Consider the following 21,409-nt stretch of genomic DNA (forward strand, 5'->3'; position numbering starts at 1 on the left):
AGAGCTGGTATTTTTATTGTGTTGAAATGATTCTGGTAAAAACAGGTTCTAAATAAACACGACAGGTGTCAAGAAAAGCAGCTGGATCTGGTTTAGAGGTCTGACAGATGGGAAAACATTAAACTGGAAATGGAGAGAAAGAACCTTTGATTGTCTCGTATAGACACCATTGTGGTTGTGGGTTTGCCACCATTTGCAAGAGCTGCTAGCCACCAGCCTTCATCAAACTGTGACATTGAGTTGGAATTGAAAAATGACAAGAAAATTAAACTGAAGAGAGATGTCCCTTAGGAGGACAGAAAGAGAGGAGATGAGGCTATATCTAATTGACTGAAAATTTTGGTTAGAAAAATACAGGGCTTTTCTGAATAACTGGTAAATAAAGAATCTTCATAATTAAACTGCCTCTGCTATAATAAGTAATGGATAGAAATTTCATAAATTGTATAAAGCAACATTGCTGTTTCCTACCCTTGTAACCTCTGATTCTTCAGGCATATGAGTAAGGAGCTAAACATTAAGTATTGGCAACCATAACAAATTATTTCACTAGTTCTAGTCTTTGCAGAATCTCCCCTTATCCCAGTACTTCTGGAAACGTCCAAGGCATGTTTTGTCTCAGCTCACCAATACACCCCTTTTTAGCTATTACACTTCTTTTTTTGCCCTTACTCTTAATACTGTGCAGTGCCTGTAGCTGAGAAATTCAGTTCCAAAGAGTCTTGTTGAGAGCACCTTTCAGCTGCTGCTACCATTTACAGTGTGTGGGGATCAGTATGTTAGGACTCTTTTTGGGTTCAAGTGACAGAACCCAGTTTAATTTTACCTTGATTGGCTGATGAAATCCAGTGACAGGATTGCAGCCACCTCAGCATCAAGGAGAGTCAGGGAATCCAAACCTGCCAGGAGTCTCCCTCTCCCTTTTCAATTTCTTGCTTTTGCTTTATTCTTACCTTCAGGTTAGCTTTCTATTCTTCTCTCAGCCACATGTTGATAGTTTCTAATCTTTGTATTTTGTAATCCAGGCACCCTAAAGAGTAGGGTGCCACCTCTCTCAATTCTAGAATTTCCAAACTTGCTGGCTCAGTGTGGGTCAGATGCTCTCCTCTGGATCCGTCAGCCGTGGCTGTGGAGGATTAACACCATGATCAGCTCAGCTGGAGGCAGGGCCCCACTCCTGCAATCAGTGGTGGTTGGGGAGCAAGCTGAAGTGGTGACATGGCTGCTAAGTGGCACGTGGTCAGAAGTCATGTCGGTCTTCCTCATCACTGAATCTGCAGCACTTAGCATAGACCTTCTTACCAGTAGGTATTTTAAAAATTGCAGAATGAATGGATTATGTGTGTGTGTGTGCATGTGTGTAGCATGGAGTGGTGGGGAGTAGGGAAAAGAAAGGGTTTCTCTGATAAGAGATAAGCCAAGATGGCAGAATAGAAAAAACTTGAGCTCACCTCCTCTCATGAGCACACCAAAATCCCAACTATCTGCAGAATAAGTATCAAAGAAAAAGTCTGGAACCTACCAAAAAAGGTCTTCTACAACTAAAGACATAAAGAGAAGGGTAGGAGGGGCAGAGTCACGATACAGTCAAGTCCCATATCCCTAGGGCGGGTACCTCATAAACTGGAGAATAATTACATTGCAGAAGTTCTCCCACAGGAGTGAGAGGCCTGAGCCCCACCTTGGGCTCCCCAGCCGACTTGGGGTCCTGCACAGGGAAAATGAGCCCCAGAGCATTTGGTGCTGAAGGCCGGCGGGGCTGACTTTTGGGAGTCCTGGGCTTAGAAACAGAGACTTAACTCTTAAAAGTCACATACAACATCTCTCACGCAGCGGGACTTAGAGGAAAAGCAGAAATTTGGTAGATGCCTGGGCCAGACCTACCTGCTGGTCTAGGAGAATCTCCCAGAGAAGCAGGGGGTGGGGGGCTGCAGCTCACACAGGGGGCACAGACACCTGCGGCAGCCATTTTTGGAACCCTGTTCTATCACAGATGCTGGCGGGCGGCCTAGTGGCCTCCTCCCTCTAGCTCATTAGCGCCTAGACCTGCCCCACCCAACAGCCTGTGGGTGCCAGCGCTGGGATGCCTCAGGCTGAGCGCTGGGACACAGCCCCACCCATCAACAGACAGGCTGCCTCAAGCCCTCGGAGCACAGGCCGCCTCCGAACGCGGCCCCGCCTTCCAGAGCATCCGGGCGCAGCTCCGCCCACCCGCGGGCAGGCACCAGCCCCAGAATCCCCTGCGCCCGCCCCGCGCTCAGAAAGGCGGCTCCCGCCTCGGGACCTGCCTCGCTCACCGGGCAGGCGGCAGGCAGCTGACTCCATAAAGCCACAATCCTGCAGCCTGCAAACCCTGCTCTGGGACCACCTGGGCCCTGGTCCTGCCCACTAGCCAGCCAGCACAAGCTTCGGGACCCCCTGGACCCCCTACTCAGCTGTGTCAGGAACCGGTCTTCCCCTACCGCTGACCTGCCACCAGCTCTGGGGCCGGCTCTGCCTGCGGGCACTAACCCCAGGACCTGGCTTCACCCGCCAGTGGGCCGGCAACAGCCTGGGAGTCTCTGGGCCCTGACTCCGCCCACCAGTGAGTCAGCACTAGCCCCGGACCCCCTTGGCGTTCTGCTGTGAGCGGCTTCATGAACCCAGTCCCGCCAACCACCGGCCGGCAGCCTCCACACAAGGAGCGGCCTGGCAATCAGCCGGTCCGGGGCCAGCCAAGACTACCAAGCCTACCAGACTGCCCAGAGGGAAGAGGGCTGCTGGGATACATAGGATATCTCCTACAAAAGGCCACTTCTCCAAGGTCAGGAAACGTAACCAACCTACCAGATACATAGAAGTAGAAACCGCAACTTAGGCAAAATGAGGGGACAGAGGAACATGTTCCAGTCTAAGGAACAAGGTAAAACCCCAGAAGAAGAATTAAGTGAAGTGGAGATAGGCCATCTACCGGAAGAAGTTCAGGGTAGCGATCGTAAAGATGATCAAAGAACTCCGGAGAAGAATGGATGCAAAGAAAGGGTTTCCCTTGCCGTCCTATCACTGTCTTTCCCCATTGATGCCTGGGGCTACCACCTTGAACCAAACTGAAGGTATTTCACTGTCCTAGTGTCAGGCTGATTTCTAACACTGCAAGAACTTGCGGTTGTGTATCCTGTGTTCTGTGCTAAAGTGAGGTAAGAATTCCTTTCCCACGGCTGCTGCTGCTCTGGTCTCTGTTCACATCTGCTGAGGTCAGGCTGTGCTGGGGCTGCTCCTCCGTGTTAGTCATTGGCACCTGGAGAGTAATGGTATATGACAGATGGCTGTGCTGTTACTCATGTAGACCACATGGGATCATCTGTTCAAATGGGGAGAAGCCGCTCCTGCTCCCAGGGCAAAGGCCCTACAGCAGGGCTGCCCTGTGCTGTTAGAGGTTTTTATTTTGGAGATTTTATGTATTCTTTCAGCATCACTTGAAGTTCCTTCTCCCTAGGACTCAATCATGAGTTCATTGCTAGAGGGCAGCCTTAGACCCCAGTATTGTGTTCTGCTGCTAATAATTCCTTTTCCTTCTGAGATTATGGCACCCAGACTGGGTCAAGTTTGTGTTCCAGAGCAACTCTTCCTTTAGAATCAGATATTTTCCAATTGTTCCTGTGTGCTTCATGCAAATCCTACTATGGAGGGTTTGCTGTTTCCTATAGACATGTGTCTGAATTTTAAAGTGCACAAAATTTAGGCTCGGACTGCACCCACTGTGTATGTCTGGCTGAACAGGGCTAGCCAGAATTCTGCAGCACACAGATTGCATTTGTTCATTTCAAACACCCTACACAGGGCAGTGAACAGGACCATCCTCAGGTATAATTGTGAATGCTGGGAAAAGCACCTTGATAGGCTCCACCTCTCCCTTGTATCCACTTATTTCCCCCTCTGGATGGTGCCACATAGTAATATAAATTGTTTGCTGGTGGTTCCACTTAGTGGAAAGGGAGATGCTCTTCTGTGTGTGGTTGACTTGGTGGAGGCTAGGTAGGACTGAAGTCAGTCCCAGGGACTTCTCGAGTTCAGGGTTTTAAAACGTGAGGAGATTTCAGTATGAGTGATGATCCCTGTTCCTTTTTCTCTCTGAAGACTCCTTGGGTCATGGGAGAGAGTCAATCAGGAGCCACTCACACAGAGTCCCCGGGACACTTGTTTTCAGGAGCTCCAAGGTTGGAGGAGCAAGGGGTCATTGCCACCTGCTTCTTTGAGACCTGGAGTTCAACCCAGAGCTGCTCTGTCTTCTCCACCTCCAGCTACTGTCCTAAAAGCTGCCCTTTTCCCTCTTCCCTGGCCTGAACGCAGGTCAATCTTACCTCTTAACCTCAATCACTCTTGTTCCAAATGTATATTTTTTCAACTTATGTCTTTTAAATTTGAAACTAGTACCAACACAGTAACAAAAAACTTGAAAAACAGACAAAAGATAAAAAATACAAATATTCATCATTAAAAAAAAAACAACTCAACGTTTTATGTACATAATAATTCCTTTCTGTTTTTTCCTAAGCATAGTTTTTTTTAAATGTAAACAAATATCAAATAGTTTTAATCACTTGGAAGTACACTTTTTAATCTTGCTTGTTTTACTTATTCTTGTATATGCCTTTTATTTATCTTGGCATGATCTTCATAACGAATTGGTATGTTTTTAACGTAAATTAGGTTGGTATTTAATTACATTTGCACTCCATGATCCAGAATGCTTCCATCTTTGATTTTAACTTCTGGTAATAAAGCGTCTAACAATGGAATCTGTTTTTAGAAAAATCCTCTTTAATAATAGATGTAATGCTGCAGTCAGTTTGGAGCTTAGAGCTCCCCTGATAACTGAATCGGGTCATAAGACTGAACAATTTTGTTGTTTGAGATAGCCCCAAACACCTATCCAACAAGAAGTTCAGTTGGATAGTTATATGAGACAATGTAAGGGAAAGGGAGAGGAACCATGTTGTATTTCATTTAAGATAAATGGCCTTAATGATTTATAAACTAAGTGAAAGAGAATCTACTGCTTCTCATGCCAGCTCAGGGGATATTCTGAGATGTCTTTTCATCTCTTACTCTGTTTGTTTATGTCTCTCCCCCCAAATCTCAAAAATTTTAGATAATTTCACTTTCATCGATCATCTGGGTAGAAAAGATAACATCTTAACAATTTCAGCATGCAGAAATTAGAGAATTAAGCCACTTTCTGGATATTTCAAGTTATCTCCCAATCCTAGCTCCCCAAACAAACAAAACCCCTAGAACAATTCCCTACTGTCTCAATTATCTGACTATTTCAGGTGGATGTGGATTATTTTGGCCTCGATTGTTTTGCAATTGCACTGTTGGTGCACATCTATTTACCTAAGAGAGGGAAGAATGTGTATCATTCCAAATGTCTGAAATGATTACTTTAGAAATGTATTCTGGCCTGCAGTAAAAGACTGGTTTTCCAAATTGTCTGTTTTGAAAGGGTGCCAGAAAACACCACTGAATAATTACAGTGGCTTAATGCTGGAGCTCTGCCTGCTGAAGTTTTAGGTGTGACATTCATTGGTTCTGTAGCACATAAGGTCATCCTCTGAAGCTGGAGGCCTGAGAGTGAACCAGGGGAATTTGCTGAGTCCTACTGGATCAATCATCTCTGGGTGGCCAGTGTCCTCAGAGAGCAAGGGCCAGGCTGTGGAAGGAAGCTCTTTGCTTCTTTTCTTTTTCAGTGTGGACAAAACCTCCAGTATATTAGATTGCAGGTTTATTATATTTTATTTGCATTCATGAATAAATTTAAGGAGAATTTGTGTGAAGCAATAATTTGAGAGACCAACCGTTTTGGCTTGTGGGTTTGATTTCTCTCTTCTCTTTTTTCATTCTACCTCCCAAATTTATTTCCATTTCTAATTTTGCCTGGTAGAGGAGGCTCAATTGATGTGATGTGTTTTGAAGGGTCTTTGTAGTCCTAATAGTTGTATTTGTGTCTTTAGAGGAAGATCACAGCAAAAGGACTGAAAGATCCTCCTGGCATGGGAGGATACCATCAAGAAAACAGTGAGGGAAGCATTCACATTTCAAATGTGGCCACTTTGTGTATCTGGAGTGAATATTTTTAATATTTTATATTTAAATATATGAATATTTGGTGACATTTAGGTCAGTAGTTTCAAACTTTTTGGCCTCAGGGCCACTTAACTCTTTTAAAAATTATTGACATTTTTCAAGAGTTTTTGCTTAAATGGCTTATATCTATCAATATTACCATTTAGAAAAACAAAGCTGAGAAACTGGATTCATTTAAGATTCTAAAGTAGTGAATCAGTTACATGTTAATTAGATAACATTTTTACTGAAAATATTTGTCTTTTTTAAATAAAAAAGTTTAGTAAGAAGAGTAACATTGTTTCACATTTTTGAAATTTCTTATACTTAATACATGATGGCTGGATTTTCATGTCTGCTTCTGAATTCAATCTGTTGCAATACATTAATTTGGTTGAAATATGTATGGATGTATAGTTTGGAAAGGCTGTTTTAACAGCCTTAAGAAGGTCATTATGAGTAATCTTTTTTGATATTACACCACAACTGCAGGGGTAGTTCTTAAAGGTTGGTTGTAACGTGGACTTTGAGACCATGTCATTGAACTTTTTGTGCACTGTTGCATTTAAAACCTTTTGTCTATCTTGCAATGTGACTGAATCTTTTAACCATGCATTGGTGATTTGGAAAATATTGATTCACTGAGTTATGCATATTTTCCAAATGTTAACACATTTTATCATACAATATGATGAAATCATATTCGTTAATACCACCACAGATCCCATCAGAAAAGCCTTTCAGTGTTTTGAAACTGCCAGCCTCAGTGGTGGGTATGAGTTTTTCAAACTTGTGATTTTTGTTGAAAACTCAAAATCAATCATTGGCAACAGATACTATCAGTTGTTTTTCTTAGAGCAACAGGCTTACATTGTTCATTTTTGAGAAAATATCTGCGAAATATCCAAGTCTAAATAATCACAATCAGGACTGTCAATTGGTCTTTCAAGTAAAAATAATGTTCCATGAAAACAACATCTATTTCAGATCACAAACAGTGGCCCAAGGGCTTTTCCTTGAGATCAACATTGTGCTTCAATATGCAGCAGGAGTGCTTTAAAAGTTGTTAAGAAAATAGATCTTAAAATGTCTTATCACAAGAAAAAAAATTATAGCTTTGTGTGGCGATGGATGTTAAGACTTACTGTGGTGATCATTCAGCAATATATAGCAGTGTTAAATCATTGAGTTGTACACCTGAAACTAATATAATATGTCAGTTATAGCTCAACCACAAGAAAGTAAAAATTCTTTATGCCTGTGTCCCATTTCTTCACACAAAATATTAAAAATATATGATTGAAGTCTTGACTTTTTAAAAATTAACATTTGTGTTGCCTCATGAAGAACATTATTGAGTGAAACTGCCACTCAAATTACTATATCATCATTAGTATTTTCATTGCAAGTGCACTATAAGAACACTGGGTTCCATTACCTTGATTTACACTTAAGCTACTTATAATGTGGAATTTGAAGCCGTATCAATGAACCTTTTGTGCACTGTTGCATTTGAATCCTTTTGTCTATCTTGCAATGTGACTGAATCCTTTAATTAGATTTGGTTAAAACTGTTTCTGCTGCTGTTGCTTTGCATCATCAGTACAAATGTGGAAAAGACACTAACATCACAGTATTGTTATGAAAATAGCTCTGAAAAAGTGCTCAATATCGCTAACTTTTAGAGAAATGCAAATCAAAACCCATTGAGGTATCATCTCACACTAGTCAGAATGTCATTCAAAAGTCCATAAACAATGAATGTTGGAGCAGGTGTGGAGAAAAGGGAACCCTCCTACACTTCTGGTGTGGATGTACTTTGGTGCAGCCACTATGGAAAACAGTATAGAGATTACTTAGAAAACTAAAAATAGACTTACCATCTGATCCAGCAATCCCTCTCCTGGGCATATATCTGGAGGAAACTTCAGTTTGAAAAGATACATACACCTCCATGTTCATAGCAGCACTATTTACAATAGCCAAGACATGGAAGCAACCAAAATGTCCATCGACAGATGATTGGGTAAAGATGTGGTACATACTTATACAATGGAATACCACTCAGCCATAAAAAGAATAAAATAATGCCATTTGTAGCAACCTGAAGATTGTCATACTAAGTGAAGTAAGCCAGAAAGAGAAAGAAAAACACCATATGATATCACTTATATGTGGAATCTAAAACAAAAAAAAAAAAAAAAAGAGAGAGAGAGAGACAAATGAACTTATTTACAAAACAGAAACTCACAGACATAGAAAATAAACCTGTGGTTACTGGGTGGGGTTGAGGGGCATGAAGGGATAAATTGGGAGTTTGGGATTTGCAGATACTAACTACTATACATAAAATAGATAAACAGCAAGGTCTTACTGTATAGCACAGGGAACTATATTCAATATATTGTAATGGCCTATAATGGAAAAGAATATGAAAAGGAATATATATATATATATATAACTGAATCTCTGTGCTGTACATGAGAAATTAACATTATAAACCAACTATACTTCAATTAAAAATAAATAAAATAAAAATCATTATATCCTTAAAAATTAATTAATTAAATAATTTAAAATGTGTATCTATTTTCAAGCTTTCTAGCATTTGTTCAACAAATATTTTTAAATACTTTACTATTATTTTTATATAGAACTGAGAAATCAGAGAAAATTTAAAAGTGATAAATTTATATTGATACACTTTTTGTTGTTGTTTTAAATTCCCTATTTACTAAATTTATATCCCCTTTGCCCATTTCTCCTGATACACTTTTATTCGAATTTTTAATAATTAATTTAAAATCTGTTATTTAAGTGTATGCTCCATAGAGTAAATTTCACTTGTCTATTTAAATGAATATCCATTTCCATTTTAGGTAGGAGAATCCTGGTATCAGATCACTTCTGTAACCATGGCCAGTGCTGCTGCAAAGTAAGTAGAAATGTTATATGAAATCTAGAGTCCTTGCTGCCCAAAGTTCTCTTTCTTTTCTTCCCTCTTTCTTCCTTCCTCCTTCTCTCCCTCTTTTTCTTCCTGTCTTCCATTTGTTGTGGAAAGTTTGTTTTTTTAAATAAATTATCCACAGTGAACTTTCTCCAGTTTGATTAAAAAAACAGGGTTTACCTGTTATTTTCCTTTTTAAAGAAAACAATCTATTCTTGCTAAAATGCATCTGTTGGAATGAACTTGAAATAATTATCACACATCACTCCAACCTTCCTTTACATTTTTATTTTCCAGCTTAAATATCTCTGTGAATTCCTTTCCACATACAGGAAGGTTATTCTTAGATCTCTTCCCTAAAACAGTAGTCCCAGTACCACTGTAACGGACAGGTGGCTTTGCTCTTGAATTCTAAGGAGGAATGGGTAGCAGTTAAGAGCTCAGTCTCTGGAGTAAAGTGGCCTTGGGTTCTAATTCTGTATCTGCTTACTTTGGTGAAATTATTTAACCTCAAAAGTTTTGATTTCTTCATCTGTAAAAATAGACTAACATTAGTACCCACTACATGAGGTAATACATACAAAATGCTTAGCACAGTGACTGGCACATAGTCATCATTTAAGGTGTGCTTGTTATTACTTTTAAGTCTCAGTGTCCCCAGCACTCATGATACATGACGTATAAGGGTTCCAACAATAAAAGCTAAATCCTTTCTGTGTGGTTGACTTCTGTGCTGATAACATTTCTGAAAACTCTTGGCTGCTGGTCAAAAAGAAAATCTATTTGTATGAGGAGGGTCACAGATTTATACACACAGATGTAAAAAGAACATGCAGTTTATGTTCTGTCTCACTTATTTGATCTTTCTTTCTAGTATCTAATCTACTGATTAGCAAAGTAGAACAATTTAATCTAATAATTTTAGTCTAATCCAATAGTTTAAGTCTTTAGGCAGCATAATATTTTTTTTGCTCTAAATCCCAGTTTTTTGGTTTCCTTCTTCTCAACCTCCTTCTCTCCAACATGGTGTCTGGGTGTATTAGCGAGGGGGACCCTGTGGTGAAGGGAAATAGATGGTCTCTAAGATCTAAGGTCTTCAGAGCTGTGTACTATCCTCTGGTCCCTAGAGAAATGCTTCTTATTTACCTCTGACTACTACTTGCCCTGTTAGCCTTAGAGGCTGAGGTTGTTGTCTGTTCTCTATAAATACAGGGTCAGGACCAAGGACTTTTTGGTTATTAGCCTTAAGATCTCTGTGACACCTGCTCAGCACCTGGAACACTTTGCCTTTGCCACACTGACTCTGACTCTGAGCCAAGTCACACCATGAGCTGACATCTGTGTGCCATGTTGGGGTCAGGTGGGAACATCTATCTTAGGAGAACTCAGTTAAGACCCTATTTCTGCCTAATCACACGATGCGACAGCTTTCACTTGCCACACACCCACCCTCCCTCCCATTCCTTTCCCCTTGTGAAGTAGGACAAAAGTGCTTGCTTTTTAGGCATTTTTTAAAAAATTGAATACTCTGAGATAGGTGAGCAGGACACACAAATCTTACCAACTTCTGCTTGCTTTTCTTCACTCAGGCTGGAAGGGTGGGCTTTGCATCTCCTTTATGTTACCACCTGGGTTCTGTGATCTGGTGCGCCAGCTCTGTGTCTCCACGTGTTTAAAGTGGTGATTTGTGATGTCGATAGATCACTCTCTCTTTGTCCTGACAGCCTAGCTTTCAAGTCCCTTCTCTCCCATTAAGAAGTGAAGAAAGTCAGCTCTGAAAATCAAAGTTGAGCAATATTGTCTTTGTTCTAGGCTCTTTGCTTCCCTAGAGCAATAAACCTTAAGCTCCAATTGGTGAAGAAAGCTGAAAGAACTTTGAAGGTGAAATTAAGAACGTTGTTTTAGTAGTCACAACATAAGATACCCTGTTACGTTAATTTACCAGTGTGTGTCTAACTACAAAGCCCATGCTTTTTCCAATGCACAATATTTGGCACTGGCTAAGCCCATGGTCTTTTAGGGCAAGATGGAAGAAACCAGAAATCAGAGGATATAAAGAGATTTGAAGTAGCTGGAATTTGGAAACAAGCAGTAAGGAAGGAGAAGACAAACATATTTAAGGCTCTGAGAGTGCTCGTGGCAAGTATCACTGCTGTAGGAATGGAAGTATTCTGGAACACTTCATAATGTTGCTTTCAAGACTTACATATCTGCATTTTAATGAGTAGATAGTGAAATAATTACTTGCAGTCCCACACAGATAGGTCTCATCGAATTGTACGTCCAAAATAACTAGGTTATAATCTAAAATATTATTGCTAGGTAGCATTTCTTTAACATTTCAATGTTTGTTTTGAGACCACCTAAAATGGATTAGGACACTGGAGTCCGTCTGTCTAAATTTGAGTCCTGGCCCACACTCACATGGCATATGAGAATTTCAGTTTTATCATCTAAAAAATGAGGTTTATAATATTCCACATTTATTGAGTGTTTTTGTATGGCAGGCACTTCTTCGGAAGCACTTGTATATTAACTTATATAATCAATAAATAACCTCAGGATGTATTACTGTCATCTGTTTGGAGATGACACAACTGCATCTCTGAGAGATTAAGCTGTTTGTTCACGATCGTATAGGTAATTAGAGGTGAAAGTGGGATTAGAACCCAGGCCGTGTGGCTCTAGATCTGAGTGATAACAGCTAACTGTTTTTTACATATTCTATGCCAGGCACTGAACTAAGCACTCTGTATCCTTTGAGATAGAACCTATTTTTAGCCCATTTTTACAGATTAGAAAACTGAGCATGGAGAGGTGAAGTATCTTGCTCAAGCTGACACTACTAGTAAGTGTGGAGCCAGATCCACAAAATCTGGCTCAGGTTTGTGCTGTCAACCTTCATGCTGAACTGTCTCAAAGGAATTTTTTTTGAGCAATAAGTGAGAAAATCCATGTGAAATACTTAGTATAACACTTAGCACAGAGAAAATGCTAAATAAAAACTAATTAATTATGAATAACCAAGAAACCCTATGAATTGGCAAATATGATGGAGATCCTTTAAGCATGGAGTGTTATCTATGTAAACCTTTTGTTATGTGTGTTATTCTGGTACCTGTCCCCATTGTTTGGTTTTATATGATTTCATTTATTCATTCATTCAGTCAGTCAATCTTGCCTCATGTTACATTTAATGTGCCAACACTGGACCAAGTGCTCTGGTTTGTGATATGTAGATACCTCTGAAAAAAGGCTAAAGACTTGTACTGAGGTTAAAGATGCACTAAACAACTTTTGTAAAAATTCCACATTAGGAGTCCAGCTTCTCTAACTAGCTAATTTCAGTTGTTTGGAAGAAGTGTGTTCTGGGCTTGGGTGATGCTTACCAACACTGTGCCATTTAGCTCCTTCAGGCTAAGTTTTTGCACCTGTCTTGTAACATTTTCATAGGCATAACTTTGATGTGCTGTACTCTTAATCGGTAAGCTGTGTGCCAAAACTTTACAGCTTTTCACTTAATGTCTTGCTCACTGGTATTTCCTTAAATATTTTAAAAACACTGCCTCTATTTTGAATGCCACTGTGCTTCTGCTAAGGGGAGAGAGTCTGTAGAGCCTAAAAAACACAGGCTTCAGAATCAGAAAATTAGTTCAAAGCCAGTTCTCTTGGTTCTTTGACCTCTAGCATGTTAGTTAACCATGTTGAACCTCAGTTTCCTCGTTTTGACTAGGGATAATCATTTCTACCCTGCAAGATTGCTGAGTGATTAAGCAGTGAAAGGCAAAAACCTCCCAAACCTCCTTGCTCCTCTGAGACACTCTATTGTGCTGCATATTTATATTACATTATTATTACTTTAATGTCAAGAAAGTATAATTTTGTCTTTTTTAGCTTGAAGTCATCAATAGTCATATTTTTCTAAAATCCATTTGCTTCTGTATGAGTAAATCTTTTTTTTCTTCCAGTTTTTTAATAGTGATGGTAGTGATAGAAATGGAGTGATGCAATACAATTTTAGGCTGATGAGAATACATATTTCAGGGGGAATAAATTCATAGTGTTATGAGTACCAATACAATAGAAAGAATTTTAACACAGTAAAAAGAGGAAAGGTAAGAATAAAATACAGGTTTCAAAACTGATATGAATAACGAGAAGAAGCAAAACAATGAGAACCGCCTTGACTTTTATTGGCCAAGATTTGAAATGATAAGACAATTGAGTCTTAGAATTTGAGAGGCTCTTAAAAGCCAAAGGGGGTCCAGCAGCTGCCACAGGAATCCCATCCACAGCATCTCTGCTGGATGGTCACCCAGCATTTCTTTCTAGAGAAAAGGGGCTTTCGTCTTTGTGAAGAATTACAAGGCAGTTCTGACAGCTACAAAGTGCTCTTTTAGTCTGATTGAGATGCCCTTTCACAAAATCTACCATTCTTGGAAAAATCACGTAATTGTTCTTATCTTTTATAGGAGAGTCCTTTAAATATTCAAAGAAAGGACTTCCTTCAAATTGAACAACCTCTCCTCTTCTTAATTGTTCTCTACTGGCTGCCAGTGTTTCCTTCAGAATGTAGAGCACAAAACAGACATGATTAACAACTGTTTTTTCATAACAGTTGTTGTTAAGCTAGATCTATCCCCTAATGCCACATGGATTATTTTTTTCACCTAACATGAGATTTTATTAATATCTGAATCAGAATTTAAACTGTGACCCAAATGATATGAAAGGTATGCTTTTCCTAGCACCCTGTTATTCCACTGTAACCTGCATTCTAGGCACAGGAAACTGATTTTCTCCAAATACCCCGAGTTCCTCCCATTACCATAATTCTCCACAGACTATCACTTCTGCCTGTAAGGCTTTTACTCATTTCAGTCCTTGTAAATGTTAACCCAGTGACCATACTCAGCATGCCACCTTTTGCTCCTCAGGCCTGACCCTGCCACCCAAGACAGACAATTCTTTCTTAATGATCTCATGCAGCAGAGATAATGAACTTCTTCTGTTTATTGAGAAGAAAATGGAGGCAAGAATCCAGGTTGTTGTCACTTTAGAATCAACTTGATTTTATTTAAAATAATTTAAACTCACAAAGGAGTAATCATGTCAGGAATGCCTTTGAACCAAAAGTATTTGATGCAAATATTTTTGCAGAATTTTTTTTTTTAAATGGAGCTGAAACTATTTCAGAAACAGACATTTAGAGGTCTTTAAGTAGCATATTTGATTCTTTAATTAGGAAATCCTATAAATCTCTCAAAATATTTTTGTTTTCCAAAAGTTTTCAGTACATTTCAAATTTATTTTTTATATAATAGAAGCAGAAAATAGGTTAGTTTTAGTGTTAGGTGCTTCCGAACATTTTTAAGTAAGAAAATAATTTGAGAAGTGGATTTTTTTTTTTTTTTTTACTTTTTAAAACATCAGGTAGATTGCTTTTCATCAAGTATATTTTATTGTATATTTTCTTATTGTATATTAATCACAGAAATGAGCATTTTACTTAATATTTAGCAGATGCATTTACAAAATCTAATATCTTATTTCTACTGAGAATTTCCCTGAGGATTTCCTTGTTTCTAAGTTTTAAGGACAGTAAGACTGCTTGATACCTAATGACCAAGAGGATTAATTTACATTATATTTAGAAACATAACCTCCCACATGTTACTATCTGAGTGCTGGCCAACAGTTTTAGCTTTTGCAAAAATAGCTTTATTTTCTTTACCTAATACCCACAAACCCTGCCTAGGTTTTTTGTTTTTGTTTTTTTAATCACCATTTTATTTTGAACAATGTTACTGTGATTCTACTTTTTCTCATTTATGATAATAGCATGATCTGCCTTAACACATTAATTAAAGTCTGTTCCTGTCATTGTTTTTTATTTTCTTAAGAATATAAATCAATAAAGTCTGCAGAGTTCAAGGAAGAGGTCTTGGTGTAGTTGAATATCAGGAAATTCAATATGTTTAATCACAGCATGTATTGAAGTAATGTGACAGAAGTCATTTAAAAATAGATAGCTGTTATAGTAATTTACTCTTCAACATGCACTCATCGGTCACAGGAGAGAATCAAAAGTTCTTTTGAAGCCCTTGAATTTCCTGTCCTTATTCTTAAAGTTGCTTTGAAATTTGAGAGAGAGAAGCATTGCAGCTGTTTGCCAAAGAGCTACCAAACAGGACATATGTTTAAAGCAGAGAATGGTGCTAGATTCTTATTGAAAAGGACTGTGTGTCCTTTCATGAGCCTGACAGTGTCATAAATAACTAATAACAGCAAAAAATGGAGATTGTTGAGTGACTTTTAGATTCAGGAAATTAGCATATCAGAGAATCTTATTAATGAGGGAAGGGATACTTTTTTTTTGCATTTATTAAGAAGATTATCTGAGATCTTAACACAAATACCTTTCAGACAGATGGTATAAAGCAGTGACTGGGTCAGGTGGGGACAGTGGCCTCCTGGAATGCATATACCCATCCACAGAAGAGGCTTCCATTCAGTGCCAGCAGCTTGTTACTCCTAGGGAATGCAGGCCTTGCACACAGAGTAAGATTTCTTAAAAGAAGACAGAAATCCAGATTTTTTTTAAAAAATGCTTTGCTGAAGTATGGTTGATTTACAATGTTGTGTTAGTTTCTGGTGTGCAGCAAAGTGATTCAGTTATATATATATATATAACTGTGTACATATAAATATTCTTTTTATATATATATATATAACTGTGTACATATATTCTTTTTCAATTATGGTTTATTACAGGATTTTCCTGTGAAAGTTTCTGGGCCACTTTGTACAACTGCACAGATTGTGGGCATGCAGCATGCACAGCATACGTAATATGCCTATTTGTGAACCAAACAAAAGATTACACAAGGGATAAATCGGTAGAGTGTTTTCAGCCTCTTGTTCAGACTGTTAGAAAATTCTTTTTGATGAACTGAGATCTATTTTTCAGTAGCTTTGATTCCTTGGACCTTAAGGTGGCATGAACAAATGTAATCTTTACACACACACAAACACACACACACAACAGTGTTTCAAATATTTGAAACCTGTTGCCCTATTTCTTTACCTAAATTTAGGGGCGGATGAGCCAAAGAAACAAATTGTTAGTCTATGAATGAATGATAGTGAATGTAGGCTGGTCTGTACGTCTCACTTCTGCTGCATCTCAGTGTTAACCATTGCTTTAACAAAGCGTTCTAGAAGCTTGCCTAAAATCAAATCTAGATGACTAACTGGTCTATTGTTTGGAAACTCTTTCCATCTCTGGCCTACCCAGTGAAGAGTTTCAATCGTCTGCCACCTGTGGGGTCCTTCCTGCCAAGTCCCTGAACCCGTGAGAGCATGGCTGGCAGGGTATTTGGTGAATGGGATCCTAAAATAGTCTGTTGTGTCCACACCTGGTGTTGAGGGAATTTAGCCCCTTGGTGACTTTTTGAGCTTTAGACTATATCCTCTCTCACTAAGTCCCTCTGTGTGTGTGGCTGGTCTTTTTTAGACTAAAAAGGTCATGCTTAAAAACAAGTGGTACAAACTACATGCTGAGTTGGCACTGTGCACAGTTCCAAGCACTGCTGTATGTGTATTAAATCACTAAATGCTCACAATAACTCTATGAAGTGTTAACCTTCCTTATTACAGACAGGGAAACAGAGCACAAGAAACCAAACCATGACCACACAACGAGTCAGGAATAAAGCAAGGATTCAAACTCAGCCATTTGGCTTCAGGATGTGTACATCTTCCTTCCTATAGCTCAGCCTGGGTCCCTGGGTCTTCACGACCAGTTCAAATTCCTTCATAGATTGGAACTGGACTGTGAAAAATGCCCACTTTGGTGGAGACTGTGATCTCTCTGCCCTGTGCCTGGCCCACAGCCAGGTGTGCTTCACACCACATCTGTATCTGCTCGCAGACAGTGGCAGATGCTCTTGGGTGTCCATGAAGTGGCCAAGGAAGTCTTCTTGCTGACCTGCCCTGATCTTCTGTCTTCCTCAGTTAACTTCTCGGCTCTGAAGTCACCATCTACACTGATTGTACAATTTGATGTTTGTACTTGGTCCCCTCTACATTTGAACCTTGACTCAATTTGACTTGACTTTCTAGCATTTAATGTCTCATTCTGGCCTGGCCTTACTGAACCTCAAACCAACGTGGGTTTGCATTTGGATTCTACAACTTAATGGCTGTAAGATTTTGAACAGGTTAAATATCTCTTTGAGGTTAACCCCCTTAGCAAAATGGAGAAATTACATCTTACTTACTGAATGATGCATATTAACAAGCAGCATGTATAAAATGCCTAATACACTATACAACACAGTGTTCAAATGATACTTCTTCTTATGATAATCACTATTGGGAAGTAGGAACTGAGTAATTCCCAACCAGGCCTTTAAAATCTCAGCTGAATTTCTACTCTAAGCATCAGGTAGTTGCCCAGGAGAAGATGAAAGTTCTTGTTGCAACTTTTGAATAGTTAGCAACTCCAAATTTAAAAAACTGGCCCAGAGATGTCCTTACCTATAAGAACAATTGATAAGATGTGAATTTATCAAAAATGATCAATCACAATGATCATTTACAGTATATATGCAATGAAAGAACCATGTAACAATTTTATTATTCATTCATTTATTTAAGCTATCATTTTATTTAAAAAATCCTGATAGGATCATGTTTATGATTTTCTGATTCTTTTTCTTTCAGCTTTGTGCATAACCTGTCATCTGTTATGTGCTATCTGTTGGGAGTTCAAACAAATTCCACTTAAAAATAATCTGTTTATTGCTTTTTCATCATTAAGGAAAATATTGAAAGGTATAAAAAAGAAAATTAAAATTACCTGTAATTGCATAAACCACAGATAAATGCAGATGACACTTTGCTGTATATACTTCTAGTCTTTTTTCTTTGTAAATATGTAGTAAAGTAAATAGAGATATAGCAACAGGAAGCAGAGATAATAATTTCCAAAGTCATTAAACTATATATGAAAAACAGATTTCAAGTGCTAGTATATGAATCCATGCTATGGATATATATCTGTATCATAATTAATGTTATCTGAAAAAATTGCAATTTTTATTTCTATAAAATTAATATATTTAAAGGATATGGCCTTTTCTTTTTCCTTTCAGCGTCTGAATCCCCCTTCTATGTTCAGGACCACACCCCCACCCCCCAACAGTGGAAGCTGAAAGATAACGTCAGATACTTGATTTCCCAGCCACCCTTGCAGCTGATGTGGGCTCTTTTACACCTTGAGTAGAAGGGTAGAGGGTTGGAGAAGTGAGGCCGTGCAGAATTCGTGTGCCAAGAAGGGTGGAAGCCAGTTTTCCGAGAGGGCAGTGGCAGTGGTGCCAGCAGCAGCCTCAGGGATACTTGCAAGGAAGTCACTGAGTTAGAAAGTATGAACATTTCAAGTCTTCTTTATCTTTGCTTAAATATTCCCTTAGACAGGCTAGTTTAACTTACATTCCTGTAGCCATAAACATACCCAATCTTAGTTCTTTACTTCTGAAACATGTGCTTCCATTAAACACATTACCTCAAAAGCTATTGTTAAATAGGGCAGTTTTATTGTTAAAGGTGCTGATATAATGTGAAATTTGGTTTGGGCATAAGCAGTTTCTCCACAGTGCCAACAAATAACACAAACCCAGTGCAAGTTATTTTAACACAGGAGAGGCAGCAAGCAATGGAAGAATACACTGCTGTGCTTAGGGCCCCTTCACCTCCTGGGCTTCCAAGGATGCCATGTGCTCTGTCCTGGAAGTGTGTAATGTTTGGTTCTTCCATGTTGGTTTATAATTTTTGTCCTTGTCTCCATGATTTGACAGTCTAATCATTCCTTACACACTTTTCATGAAGTTAGCTTTCACTTTTTTATAATGGTAGAATCCTGTATTTACTGTAGTTTTCTTTAGTCTTACGGCTTTTTATTTGTTTAATTAGGATTGTTGTGGTTTTTGTTAGCGCTCTGGTTACAATATTATACAGATTTCACGTGGCCTTTCCTAGTCCTATTTTTTCTGTGAACTCTGTAATTTTTATTTTTATCTTTTAATTACTTTTTAAAATTGAAGTATAGTCAATTGACAATGTGTCAATTTCTGGTGTACAGGATGTTTCAATCACATATATATTCATTTTCATATTTTTCATTGTAGGTTACTACAAGATATTGAATATAGTTCCCTCTGTAAATACACTGTAAACTCATAGTAATAAAGATAAACCAACTCATAATGGCAGTGCTGAAATTCCAGAAATTTTCTTCCATAACAGCCTTGTTCATTATTCTTCTAGTTATACTTCTGAGGCTGCAAATCCCATAGTCTACATCAACATTCAACTGGACTTATTGTCATCTCTGCTTATTAAAGAGAAACCCAATATATTGCTCCCAGTCTGGGAGCAATAAGAAATAGTTGTTTTATGTTAATAACACTCCACTCTTTCCAGTCATTTAAATGTTGGTAGATAGAACGATTTGAATGCACAGCAGTTTGGGTTGACTATCAGGAAGAACTAAAGCAATACTTTTCAGGGCTTTGCATCAAGAGCAACATTGAACTTTGGCTCTTGCAGTGCACACCAATATTTCTGTAACTCCAGCGATAAAGTACTCTTTGTCCCCACAGAAACTGGCAGAGGCCATCTGGGTTGGTGCTGTACACAATACGGTGTTATTTTGGGCCCCTTCACATTTGGAGAACTGATTATTAAAAACGAGTTTTCTCATGGTCTGGTCGTTTTTCATCATATGTAACATCATGAGTGGAGAAGACCATGCAGAAGTTTGTAGACCTAGCACTGCCATTTACGGATTTATTCTTATGCCATTTTTAGTGAGTCAGGTCAGAATTTTCCAGCTGTTCTCTCCACCTACTACAAATACCCTAGCAAAGCCCTTTTCACTGGTAAACACTTCCTTTGTTTAATTATAGATACATGATATGTTAGTGAGACTTGTGTTTGGCATATCAGAATTATTCCACATGAGCCTGATAACACTATACTGTAAGTTACCCTCTGAGACTAAGGCAGAGTTCAAACCAACAGAAACTTTGATAATTTAGAATTTGAAAGATTCTTAGATTTCTCTCTTTTCCATCATTTCAACCAAACTTTTATTTCTTAGTTCCACCTTTCTACATTCACCTTAAAAGGATTGGTTGTTGTAATGGATGCTACGTCATAGTGCACCATCCATGTCTGGGACACATATCCCCCAGCTGCTGGAAGTGTCGGTGATTAACATATTTCCACTGACCCCTCTCCATGCAAAGCAACCCTGCTTCTTTGAGGCAGCCTTTCCAATAAAAAAATCACAGTCCTCCGCTCAGTTTCCAGAGCTAAACCAGTTTCCAGCCTAGAACCCATTTACTGAAGGAGAGGTAAAAATTCCTGGAGGAAAAATGCCAGCAATCCCATGACAAGTATATGCTGTAATGACTCCCCGCCCCAGTCTTTCCCCCTAAGTGACCTATAGCCATTTACTTGGGTAGTTGTACAACAAAAAATGGAGAATGAATGAATCATTTCAGGGCGTGTTGGACGTGAGTTCTGAATTGACAGTGATGACCTGGACCTAAAGCGTCATCATGCTCTCTAAGTAATAAATAGAGTCCTAGTCCAGATCCAGCTCACAGTGTATCTGTGGGACTCACGGATGCACCCAATAGACATTTCCTTGGTCCCCAAATACATAATTCCAATGGACACACCTGGTAGTTTGCTGAATATATTGATGCTTTGACCTATGGGGTAAGAACAACCATTGTGGGAACAACCATGAGGATATGAACAAGTTCAACAACCAAGGCCTAAGGACGTGGTAACCAGGGGCTTAGATCTCTCAGCGATGGGGATCTGGGTCACCCACTAGCAAGTTAGCTGACCAGGAGAGGTGATAACAGAGGATGTGGGGAATCTAGAACAGTGGTTGACAAGGGAATGATGCTCTTTTGTAGCTTTCAGACCACCTGCAGTGGCAGGACTGTCATTTGTCCCACTCACCTTCCTCTGTCAGTTTCCCCGGGAAATGAGACCAGAGACCTGCAAAAGCTGGACCCAGAATTTGGATCTGAGTGGTACAAGCGATGGGCTGGGGAAGGTGCTGCAATGCACCACTCAGATCCCCTCTTTATATCTGAGGCCAGCATCTTCCAAACCATCGGGACTGTTGGTGGCTGACTGCTCACAGCCCCGTCAGCACCTCAGGAATTGCCTCAGCTGTAGAGTGCTGCCTCATCCAAAGTCACACACACCTGTCCTCAGCAGCCTGTTTCTAATGCATGGTCAGTGAGGGCAGGGATCAAGGTGAACCCCTTG

This window comes from Camelus ferus, chromosome 2, assembly GCF_009834535.1.
Source record: "Camelus ferus isolate YT-003-E chromosome 2, BCGSAC_Cfer_1.0, whole genome shotgun sequence".
NCBI classification, from domain to species: domain Eukaryota; kingdom Metazoa; phylum Chordata; class Mammalia; order Artiodactyla; family Camelidae; genus Camelus; species Camelus ferus.